The sequence below is a fragment of the Pinus tabuliformis genome, chromosome 8 (genome assembly GCF_031772625.1).
Source record: "Pinus tabuliformis cultivar Carrire ecotype Pingquan chromosome 8, CPIR1, whole genome shotgun sequence".
Taxonomy (NCBI): domain Eukaryota; kingdom Viridiplantae; phylum Streptophyta; class Pinopsida; order Pinales; family Pinaceae; genus Pinus; species Pinus tabuliformis.
This window is the reverse complement of record NC_142294.1, coordinates 407,209,762-407,223,116: the sequence shown is the minus strand read 5'-3', so window position 1 is coordinate 407,223,116 and position 13,355 is coordinate 407,209,762.

Here is a 13,355-nt window from a genome sequence, read left to right as displayed (position 1 = left end):
TGGATGGAGGAATATTCAAATGGGGGAGAAGTAAATGAGGAGGACTTACCTCCTATAATCTCTCTTCCTTGTCCCATTTGAGTTTTGACCTTAGTATTCGCCAAAATTCCTTGATTTTCTCCTTGGATCCTGCATTCAATGCATATTAGTCCACTAGGCATAATACCCAACTCTAACTCATCTCATAAATAAAATATAATAAAAAAAATGTAATAATTTGTGAGAAAAGTTGGTTTGACTAAGCTACGAGGTGAATTAAGGCCCATATAATTTACCAATAATGAGGTTCATCCTCACCACCCTACTGAAATTTTTGCTCATCCGCTGAGCAACTCAATCAATATCCATATCCTTCATAGCTCTAGTGGCCTCCCTGACATCCCATGCCTCTACCGTGGTTTCCTCTTCTTGTTCATAGAAGCCTGCTTTCTTTTCTACCTCCTCCCACTGTGTCTATTCTTCTTTTTCCTTCCTTCATTATATCATTCCTAAGAGTAGTGGTGAACTGAGTTTTATGCCAGTCCAATTGACTTTTAGCCTTTGCATAGATTGCTTGTACATGGGTGTCCTATTTAGTGCTTCTCTCAATCTTTCAAGAGAGTGGTACTCTCTTATCTTTAAGTTGTATGGAAATGTGTTCCATTTCCTTAGGAAATCATGTATGCTATCATCCCCTAATAGCCTAAACATGTCGTCAAAATGTGAAATTACTTGCTCTAGGTGCAAGCTGAGGATCATTTGCAATCAAATTATGGGTACTAATGAGGGCCATGGGATCTGACTATTAAGCTCTAAACATAAGAGGTTCAGTTTCCTCTATTGCCAATATCTTCTTCATCTCTGCAGCGCTTCATTCCTCATGGTTTGTCCATGATGCCAAAGCCATCAACTATAAATACCCTATCTTATCATTAGGGTCCCATACATTCATGTCTGTTAAGGCCATGTTGTGCAAATAAAACTCAGACATCTTGGCCCTATCTTCTAGTGTGCTCTGATGAAAAAGATCAATGAACTTCCTGTAGTCCTGAAATGGCATGGTACCTCTCTATGCTGGGGCCTTGATCTAGAACTGCAGCGACTGTTCCTTGAGGTATAGGGAAGAGGATTTAGCTCGTATCCTACATTGGATTACTTCCAAAGAGAGACTGGCCATACATGCTAATTGATTCTCTCTTTCTTGTAGCTGTCCTCTCAACCATGCATTTTTTGTTTCTAGTTGATTTTTCATTATAGCCTCTCTATCTCTCAAGCTAGTTGGCTCTTTTCCCATCTCCTTGAGCTTCTCCTCCATGTGCCCAATGTCTTCCACCCCCTTGGATTTGGTGATCTGCATCCATCAGTGAGTTCTGACTCTGTCCTTCTCCAGCTTGAAGAACAGTGGAATATAAAATTTTTGAGGAATAACCCTGTCTCCTTCAATAAACCTGTAGTACAAATCAAGATTAGGTTGGGAGCTAGGTTCTATTGACTCTGGCTCCTCTTCCTTAGTTTCTTACTGTTGGCCTAACTCCTTTTCCAATTTTTGTGTCTCTTGTAGGTTTAGCAGAGTATCTTGTAGGACTGGTTCTTCTTCTTGTAGATTCTACTGTGTATCTTGTAGGATTGCTTTTCCCTTGGAGGAGGTGGATCTAGTCATAGGCCTTCTCACATAGGTGATAGGATACTTAGGGGAAGGAATTTTATCCTTTTGTTTAGGTGAGTTTTCAATCACAATGGGAATTTTGGTTGGTGTTTGGGGTTTCCCCTACCTTATTCTTGTGCTTTTTCTTCTCCTAAAATATAAGGGGGCTTGCCTCTATTTTTTTCCATTTTGCTTGATGGGGATGCTAAGAGAAGTGAGGGTAGCTATTGCCTCTCTCTCAGTGGGTTCTAGAGACATCCTAGGTGACTCCTCCTTGTCTTTTTCCCCCTCTTTTCCATTTCTTTCTTCACCTATGTATTTTCTTTCCTCTTCCTCTTGTAGATCATCATATTCTTTATCAATTTCCTCTTTAACATCCTCCTCTTTCTCTTTTTCCTCTTCTTCTTCATCTTCCTCATTTTCTTCTCTTTCATATTTTTCTTCATCCATCTCATATTCATCTCCTTGTGTTTCTTCTCCTTCCTGCTTTACTTCTTCTTCCTCTACTTCAGTCTCTTCCTCTTCCTCTCCACTCACAATAGGACTAACATCATATGTGATAGCTTCGATGTCTTCCTCTGCCTGCAAGTCTCTGAAAACTAACCATTGTATAGGAATTATGAGGTTTTGGAGGGCATCTTTTATAAGGATTATAATTAACCCATCGTGAGCTAATTGTTGGGAATTTCCCTCTTGCACCTTGATGCTTGTGTCTATCAGTGATTGCAGCAGGAAGTATGGTATGCTGATCCTATGGTGAGGGGGTGTTTTTGCTCCAAATCTCAACTCTTCAAGGAGCCTAAAATGATATCCATAGAACACACTATACCTACCCTCACATGAAATGTATTTGATAAGTTGGTAGCTCACCTCATTCAAGGGATATGGCAGAATTGCTCTCCTTACTCCATTTTTGTCCTCAGTTGGTTCCTCCCCTTCCAAAAAGAATTTCCTTTTAGCAACTTGGCTATCTCCTTTGTCTTCCTTCCTCCATGGTACTCCTAGGGGAAGTGCAGTAACTCTTCTGATGAGTTCAGGGTTGAGTTATATGGAGAGGCCTCTTACTACAATAGTGGCATGGACTTTGGTAAGTGGAATGAGGGAGAGAGAAAAATATCAGGCCACCTCATCATCATACCCCCTAAATTTTTTGAAAAACCCCATCCAATTATGCCTTGTGAAGATTTGTAGTACCTGAGGTTGTTGTTGGATTCTCAGAGTGTTAGTGGGCTCCCTTCTATTAAGCCCTCCCATCATATTGGTTGGTGAGGTTTGAGGAGATGAGACGGTTGATACAATTTTCAAATGTAGAAGTAAAAAAACTGAGATGATTGTGTGGACAGTTCTCTTGCACAGCTACCAAATTCACTCAAACTAGTGGATATTTTGTTCAATTTACTTGGAAAGAGGGATGTGATTATAGAGCCTACCTCTTCATAGTGTTAGCTATGGTCAACCCCTGTGTTTTCCCCTCTTAAACGCCTCTCAGCCTATCCTATATACTTTCTTTGTGTATCCTATAGGAATCGTGTGTGCAATCCTGTAGGATTTCCTATGCAATCCTGTAGGAATTCTTGTGCCGAAAAATGATGGTGTCTTCCTTGTTGTACGTTGCCTGGGTATGAGAGCGAGCCTTGAGGAGGTGAATGTATAAATGCATGGGGACAATGATTATTTCCTCTTATGGTCAATTGGGGTGAGGTGGTGTGCTGGCATCTGAGGTACGATTTCCATTTTTGGACCATTGGTCCCTACTACCACCTCATCATTCCGCACTTCCTCGTAATCAACTCCCACTTCATGCTTTTATAGCCTTAACTACTTTTTCCCTTCTCCTTTATGTTTCTTAGTCAACTGCTGCCATGTGTGAGAGGACAAATTTTTTTGTCTTTGTTGATTGATTAAAGGTAGCCAAGTTAACTGGCCACCTTTCGCTTATAAACCAACTTACTCGTAACCTTTACATCTTTTGACTAAATTATGCACATGAGAGAGTGAGAAGGATACTTAAATATGTTGCTTAATACCTTGTTGCAGTGGTTGAAGACCGGAGGTACTTGCTATGTGTATTCGTTGCATGCTATTCTTTTTCCCCTTTTTTGTTGTTCACTGATGATTTTTTGTGGTGCAGGTACCTGGTGTTGAAGATGATGGTGTTTTTGTTGCTTTGGAGACCATTCTACTCTTGGATCATCATGATGGAAGCTTGCTATTCTCATGATTTGTATTCTGTGGTATACGCTACTACAGGATTTCCTACAGGATGTCCTATAATTGCTTCTTCCTCAGAACTCTTAATCATACCTTCTACTGGAAGTTTGAAAATGGCGACATGGATGGAGAGGGAGACTAGGAGTGTGGAGTATGAGGAATACCTAGGTGATGCTCCCTATTGCTCTTTATTTCCTTCCGTTTAGAAGACTGTGATATTTTTTTTTTTAACTAACATATTTTTTTTAAGGGTGAATGTAGGGGTGATGAAGGTGGACATAGGTATGGTCATGGAATGATGATGTAGGGGTGCTATTTTATTAACATAGAAGGTCATTTTTCCTTTAGGGTCACTTCTTGTAGGATTTTTAGGTCACTGTGATTCCTACAAGATCATCTTATAGGTTTTCAGGGGATCTTGTAGGTTTATAGGGAATCTTGTAGAAAACATAGTCCCCTTGCAATATGAAGGAAAGGAGTGGAAAAAAATGAAAGAAATGGTAGAGTGATGAATGAAAATGAGTGGAAAAATAAAATTTCAATGAAATAGGTCTCTTGGTGATCCTCCTTTGCTCTCTGATCATCCTTCTTGTTGACCTGCAAAATAGAAATTTTAATGATTTTTCTCTTTTCTCTTTTTTTTTTTTAAACAACTAGGCTGCCTTTGAGAGGTTTTCATCCTAGCTCTTTTCCCTAGGTGCCTCAAGAGAGGTTTTCACCTAGGTATATTTTTATTCTCATTTTTTTTTTATTGACACCATTGGGCCACCCCAAGAGGATTTCAACCCAATAGTGGGACTCAAGCGCCTCATGGAGGTTTTCACTTGAGTCCTTATTCTTTTTCTTGTTTTCTCTCTGAGTGATTTGATGAGGTAGGAGCTGAAACTTGCTCCACTACCATCACTGTTTTATTGATATTATCAATTAACTCTTGTTTTGACAATGGTCTCTTGTAAATTTTCAGTTGGTGTCCATTAACAAGTGAAGGAATGACCTCTTCATCTATGGTTCTGATCTGTGCTGAACAATTATCATGGCATCTTTCGACAACATAAGGTCCTAGCTATCTTGTCCTTAACTTGCCCTTGAAGTCTTTATACCTAGAATCATATAACAAAACCCAATCACCTTCTTGAAATTGCTTTTCTTTGATGTTCTTATCATGCCATATCTTCCTCTGAAGTTAAATTACCTCTGTATGTAGGAGGTCTTGCACTCTAAACTCATCCAAACCATTCAACTGGAGCAATCTCTCTTTTTGTGCACTACTGAGATCTAGATCTAGTCGAGCTGCCATCCTTAATGTGTTATACTCAAATTCAATGGACATTAGGGCCTTTTTCCCATAGACCAGCTGATAGGGTGTGAATCGAGTGGTGGTCTTCTAGGTGGTATTATAGGCCCAGGTGACCTCAACTAGTCTATCTACCCAATTCTTCCTGCTGCTGCTTACCACTTTGGTCAACATGCCCTCCAATGCTCTATTGGTCACCTCTACTTCTCCATTAGCTTGTGGGTGGTAGGGAGTGGAGGTCCTATGCTTGACCTTGTGTTGGATGAGTAGGTCTTCAATCATGTTGGTGGTAAACTGGCTGCCTTGGTGTGTGACCAGCTCTCTATGGTAACCAAATTTGTCAAATACATTCTCCCTTAGGAACTCAACTACCTTCTCTTTTGTTGCTGCCTTAATTGCCTTGGTTTTAGCCCACTTAGTTAGATATTCAATGCACACAATGATGTACTACTTTTGTTTGGAAGGAGGGTCAATAGGTCCAATGAAGTCCATGGCCCACTTGTCAAATGACTTGACAGTCACCTGAGGCTGTAGAGGAATTTCATCTCTTGGAGTAGGCCTTCCCATCCTTTGGCACCGATCACACTGACTAGTATATCTTTTCACATCCTGATGAGAGTGGGCCAATAATAGCTTGCTTGTAACACTTTGAATGCTTTCCTATTTGCCACAAAGTGACGTCCACAGGGCCCATCATAACAGGTCAGAAGGATGTCAAAGACTTCCTCCTCCCTAACTCACCTTCTCAAGATTTGATCTGGGGCAGGTTTGAAGAGATTTCACCCGATCCAAGTGAAGGGGGCACTCTTCCTCACTATCTTTGTTTTCTCTTTCAAGGACAAGTTTGGTGGGAACTGTGTAGATACCAAATAGTTTGCTATATCAACCAACCATGGAGAGAGAACTGAAATAGAAAATAAGTGTTCATCTGGTAATTGGTCATTAACCATTCCTTCTTCACCTGCAGGAAAATTAAATCTGGACAGAAAGTCTACAACAACATTTTCCTTACTAGGCTTATCAACAATAGTTAGATAAAACTATTGTAATAAAAGTAACCATCTTATAATCCAAGCATTCACATCTGGTTTTTTCATTAAATATTTGATTGCAGCATGGTCAGTATGTACAAATGTTTGATTGCCTATAATATAATGCCTAAATTTTTTAAATGAATGCACAACAACTAGGAGTTCCTTTTCGTCCACTGTGTAATTTAGTTTAGCTTTGACAGATTCTTGCTGATAAAGTAGATAACATAAGGCAATTTTTCATATTTCTGACACAGGGATGCTCCTACGACTTTATGTGAGTCATCAACATGAATATGAAAAGGAAGGGCCCAAGTTTTTCCTAGGAGAATTGGTGCAATGGTTAACTTTTTCTTTAGGGTGTCTAAGGCCTCTTGAAAACTTTTTGACCATATAAACTCAAAGTCCTTGGCCAACAAACCAAATTAAGGAGAGGCCAACTTGTTGAAGTCCTTTATGAGCCTTTGGTAGTATCCAGCTAACCATAGGAAAATTTTGACATCTCTTTGCTCTTGAGGAGGTGGGACCCTTTAGATGATAGCTATTTTGTTTGGGTCTAGCTGTAGTCCTTGCTAAGATATTGAATGACCGAGCATGGTCCCTACAGTCATCAAGAACTCACATTTTTTAGGACTCAAGGATAGGGTCATTTAAATGCATTTGTGTAGTACTTTGCCTAGGTTGGAGAAAACCTCTTGAAAATCAAAGCCATAAGGTGTAAAATCATCCATATAAATTTCTATTGCATCATGCACTAACTCGGAAAAAAATACTCACGACTACTCTTTGGAAAGTGGCAGGAGCATTGCGTGGGCCAAAAGGAAGAACCCTATAGGAAAAAGTACCCCAAGGACAAGTGAAGGTGGTTTTATCTTGGTCTTCCAGGCTAATGTGGATTTGGTTGTACCCGTTGAATCCATGTAGGAAAGAGAAAAACTTTTTCCCTGCCAAGCCATCTAGCACTTAGTCAATGAAGGGTAGAGGGAAATGGTCCTCCTTTGTGGCTTTGTTCAACTCCCTGTAATTGACACAAATCCTCCACTTACGATTTTTCTTTGGAACTAACACCGAAGGAGAGACCCACTCACTATCAGAGATAGGGTAAATGAATCCCGCATCTAGCAGTTTTTGCAGTTCTTCTTTGAATATATCTTTAAGAGATGGATTCATCCTCCTTTGGGGCTGCCAAAATGGCTTGCAACCTTCTTTGATGTATATATGGTGAGTACACACTAAGGGGTGTACTCCCTTCGTTTCTTTATAACTCCAAGCGAAGGCATCTAGATGTTCCTTTAGCATGTTGCATAACTTCCCTTCTTGGAGAGAAGAAAGATATGAATCGATTTTCAAGGTTCTCTTAGGGCCGAATTCTATGGTTTTGACATGAAGGGGGTTAGAATCGGCCAAGCATAGTTCAACAGGATGATTGTTTTGGGTTTCATTGACTACTTCTTCTTAGGGAAATGTATTGGGAGTTGGACTTTGGAGTAGGTGTTCAATCAAATCAGCTTCATCCTGCTCTCCTCCTCCCATGGTTGTTTCTAAAGTATAAAGTTGGGTGGAATAAACTTCATCTTCTTCCTCCTCCTCCAACCATAAAGGTAAATCATGCTCTAGAGATGGCTAAGTAGGAGGGTATAAGACTAACTGCTTGGACATATGTCCATTCTTGATGGTCATATTCCCAGCTTTGCAGCTAATGTAAGCATCGGCAGTGGCCAACCATGGCCTCCCAAGGATGACAAGGTAGCCAGTAGGCTTAGCCTTAGGCTGTAGAACTAGGAAATATGCAGGGTACTCCCAAGAGTCAATGGATACCATAACATCCTCCCCAATCCCCTCAGGGGTCACTGTGGAGCGGTCTGCAAGTTGCAAAACTGTTGTGGTCCTCGTTAATGAACCTTGGAGGTTGAGCTTGAGCATGGTGTCCTTGGTCATCACATTAATGGCAACCCCAAGATCGATCAAAGTGTGTGGGACAATGGTGCGATTGATGTGCACATCTACTACAAGGCTTCCAAAGTCCAAATACTTTGGACATATTACTTGCCCTAGCATTAAGTCAGATAGTTGTACAATGACATTAATGGTAGGGGCATCTCTTCTTCACTTCCCTGGATGCTTTAAAAACTTCTCCTTAATCAACTTATTGTAAATAGGAACATATTTTATTGTTTGAAGTGGAATCTTGACACATAGATTTTTCAATTCTCCCAGAAGTTCAGTCTCTTCTAGGGTAGGTTGGAGTGGTTGGGTTAATCTCTCAAGAAAGGGTGGATTCACTTTAAGAATGATTTCCTCTCTTTCTTCCTCAACCTACCTAGTTGGAGGTGGAGGTTGGTTATATAGGAGAAATTTCCCAGATCTCACATTAATCTCCTAGATTTCCACAACATAAGATGGATATGATGTCTCTCCATTGTATACTTGTTGAGCTTGTATGTTGTTCGGGTTTGGATTTGGCTAGACAGGAATCTGGGGTTTCCTAGGTGGAGTAGAGTGTAAAATATGTAGTTGGGCAGGTGGTGGAGGAAATAAAGTTGGAGCATTGTTGTATTGGGGCCTCCACCTGTGGGGTGGTGCATTCCATTGAGTTTATGGCAGAGCATATGGTTGAAATGACTCACTCGCTGGTTGGGAGTGATACTAAGATATAAAGAACCAAAGAGGGGGTGTAGACCAAGAAGGATGAGTAAGGGGTCCCCAAGAAGGTATGGCTGTGGTTTGGTTGGGGTTGTAATATGCATGGGATGACCCTTGCATGCCTTGCTAGTATGGTCTAGGCCCGTGAGGTCTCCTTTGGTTTATGTAGCAGAGCTGCTCAGTGAGCCCTTCAGCTCCTTGATATACAACTTTTAGTCCAGGAAAAGAAGGCTACTTGTCTGTGGAGTGGTTTTCTTCATAGAGTAAGCAAATTTCAATAGAATTCAATGGGCATTCATTCCTAGGATGCCTACTAGTGTATCTAGGACAAAAAATGGCCAAGGATCTCTCTACCTCCTCCCGCTTTCTCTTAATGTGCATAATGTCCATTTGCAAGGCAAGGGTTTGTAGCATCTCACTCTTGAAATCTTCCAACATGTTTCCAATTTCACCCTTGATGGATGAGTTGGAAGAGGATGTACTAACCATAGTTCACTACCCCTACCCTTTTTCCTAGCTGCCCTAAAATGGTTTCTAAAGACAGTCTTGATATCCTCATAGGGTAATTGGTAGATATCTCCTCCAGTTAACAAGTGTAGGGTATCCAAAAGATATTCTCTTACTCCCCTAAGCAGGACCAACTTTAGTGACTCAGGGTAAAGTGTGCACCTTTCCCTTTTGTAACTAAGTTGGAATCTTTCTTCGTAATCCTCTATGGATTCATCATTGCCTATGGTCATCCTAAAAATTTCCTCTTTAGTATCCTTTGACCGACCATAGTCTCAATACTTATTATTAAAGGCTTGCTGCATCTGAGCCCAAGCTGTAATGCTATCCCCAGGTAAACCCATGAACCAGCACAATGTTGAATCCTTGAGGGTAGATGGAAATAGTTTTAACTTCTGCTCATCATTTGTATAGTCATAGGTTCGGCATATAACATCAAACTAAAATAGGAAAGTGTCGAGGTCTTCTATGTTCAAGCCATGGAAATGAGGTAGGGCAGAGGGGCTTATATTTTTCATCTTAGTGTCCCCATTGGTTTCCCTGATGGGGAAGGCACCCTCAACTCTCTCTCTATTCCCTCTGTCATTTCTGTTTTCAGCCATTGGTTCAGTAGGAATGGGTTCTTCTTCTTCTTCTTCTTCCCCTGTAGGTTCTTCAAATATGTCAGGTTGCTCACCTAAGGGTTCCTCCAGTTCACAACCACCAAATAAGAGGGAAGATTGGTTGTTTGATGCAGTGGGGGTATTTGGCAAAAAATTCCCTAAGTTATCCCTATTTCTACAAGGCATGAAAGGAAATTTTTTTGGGTTGGTTCTGTGTTTTTTTCAAACTTGGAAAGTACTTTGCAGAACTGAAATTGCTGATTAAATGAAAACTACCAACTGAGTGAAAAAAACTACTTGCTAAATTGAAATCTTGCTTGCAAAGTGGAAGGGAAAGCAGAAAATGTAGAATGAAAAAGGAAGAAACTAAATTACTTTTTCATAAATAAACTAGTGACAGAATATTAGAGACAAGAAAATAGAAGAAAGAAACAGTATTCACATATTACTTAGACACCTCCCTAGAAATGGCGCCAAAAATTGATGAGCGCCAGTATTGCAGCAAGGATGCTACAACTCATGGATACCAGCTTTACTTTGTCAACCCGGGGTTCATACAAACTTGTAGGTGACAGTGTTGTATACACAAGTAAAAGTGATGGTTCTTCCTTTCTTCACGGTTTAGCTGGCGAGAGACCACTAGGGTTTTCAAGCGAAACTTCTATGGAGTTAGAAGAAGCTTGGTTTCTTGATGGAAGAAAGGGAAATCTTCTCTAAGGGAGAGCTACTCTACTGCGATAATGGAAAAGACCGAAATTCAATGCTAAATCACACCATTTCCTAATTAACTGACAAGAAACTATGCTTTTTAATAATGCTAAATTAAAATGAACCAAATACTGCTATCTAAGCACGGAAGTAAGAAGCATCAAACATCACTAATGTGCAAGTAAAGAGACTAAAATAAATATGTTTGTGTCTTTTTGTCTTTTCATGCAAAATCAAGTATGTAAACTAATTTCTTTTGGTGATGTGGTAGGTGAATTAAGGATGTTGGAGGATCACTAGAAGGGTTAGGAGATGGTTGGATGGTGTGGGAGACCCTTGGGAGAATTTGGTGACTTACTAGATGGTTTCCCTCAATTTGGCCTTAAAACGGGCCATTTTAGGAAAACCTACAGGATGTACTAGAAACCTATAGGATTCCCTGTAAACCTACAAGATAAAGCCGAGAGAAAAATGGAAGGTGTTTGGGGTGATGGAAGGCTTAGGGAAGGTGGTATATGGGTGCAATGAAGTGAGGAAAGGTCTAGGATCACTCAAAATTCAACAACAAAGATAGAGAATGGTTGGATTCAATCAATGTGCTTGGAAGAATTTGTATGAAAAATGATGAAAGCTAGTGAAGGCAATGGTGAAAACAAGGAATGATTATGGTGAATGGAGTGGAAGGTGATTGTTGGCTACGAAGTAGTTTTCTCCTCCTAAAGCACCTGCTCTGCATAAAGCATGTAAAATTCCCAAAAATCTATGTAAATAGGAAGCATTCTCATAAGTTATAAAAGCAAAATTAATGAACTAACTACCTACATGATGCATGAGGAAAGTTGATGAAAGGAATGAAAGCATGGATGAGATCTACTATAATAGTGAAGGTAGAAGAGATGGAAATTAAATCCTACTTTGCAAAACTAATCAAATTCTAACTTAAATATAGTAAACTCTAGAGCTTATGCAAGAAATAGAAATATGTGTTTTTGGGGCTGCATAAGGGTCCCTTCCTCAAATCATGTCCCAAAGGGAGGAAATGAGGCCAAGAGACCCACTAAAAACCTTCTAGTACTCCTTTTATCCCTACTAACCTACTACTAAAGTAAGGCACAAATGGAAGAAAACTAATAAACAACCAATCCAACCTACACTACTTGCAATTAAAACAAATCTAAAGCAATTTAACAATGAAGCTATGAGACTCACCTAAACATATAGATACAAGAAAGAGGAGCCTTATCTACTAGGGTTGGGCCCTAACCCAAGAGCTTCAACCCTCTTAGTTAACTCAGTGTTGGCTCAAAACAAAACTCATTCTCTTTACCAAAACAGAAAATTACATCAATAAAACTTTCACAAGTCTAGAGCTCGCAAGTAGCTTAGAGTTTTACAACAAAAATTCCAATCCTAATGAGGCTCTAGGCCTCATTATTTATACAACTAAAGTACCAAATCACTTCTTTAAAATTAGGGAGGCTCGGCTCCCAAACTTGAGATAAACTAACTCTTTGCATCTCACTTGCTCAGCTGCCTTCTAATTCTCATGGCTTGGCTGCTTGCACTCTGAGCTGGTGTGATGGATGGAGGAATATTCAAATGGAGGAGAAGTAAATGAGGAGAATTTACCTTCTACAATCCCTCTCCCTTGTCCCATTCGAGTTTTAACCTTATTATTTGCCAAAATTCCTTTATTTTCTCCTTCAATCCTGCATTCAATGCATATTAGTCCATTAGGCATAATATCCAACTCTAACTCATCTCATAAACAAAATATAATAAAAAACATGTAATAATTTGTGAGAAAATTTGGTTTGACTAAGCTAGGAGGTGAATTAAGGCCCATATAGTTACCCAATGATGAGGCTCATCACTTCTCTAGGGGTCCAGGAAAGTATACCCATTGGAAAAAAATAGATCGATGAAATTTTTGTGAAAACAGAGGATCAGGAACCATAGATGAAATTGACCAAAGGCATAATTTTACAAACAAAGGAACAAGAACTAGAGATGAAAATAACCAAAGACATTGTTGTGCAAATAAGGGATCAGAAACAAGAGATGAAATTGACCAAAGGCATAATTGTGCAATTAGAGAAACATGAACCAAAGATGAAAAAGACCAAATACACAATTGTGCAAATAGAGGATCAGGAACCAGCGATGAAACTAACCAAAGCCACTATTGTACAAGAAGATGATCAGGAGCCAGAGATCAAACTGATCAAAGACACTATTGTGCAAATAGAGGATGAAGAACTAACGGATAAATTAGCTCTATGTATACCCTTTTATAAGGGAAAACCAATAATTTTCCATCTGCACAAAAAATTAATTTGTGACCTTTGGAAGACATTGGAGGAATATATAAACAAAGTTGAAGTAAAACATAAAAACACAGTGGTTGAGCTGCAAAGGAAGGTGACTAGGATAGATAATGAGAAGAAACAACACAGAAAGTTAATGGATGGTGTACTTAGTTACAAGAATCCTTCAATCAATTACAATGTGTACTTGATAGAAATATTGCTAATGTTTAAAAAGAATGCTATCATCAACAATAATCCTTTGTAGGTTGAATACATAAATGGTTTCATAGAAGAAAATAGGGCTTATATGAATCTATAAAAATACTTGCTCTGTGAACTATACCAACAAAATTTTATGTTGTATGTTAACAAAAGATGGAATGCAAACCCTTATGTAGGGGATGTCCGATTGAGAGTCATAGTATC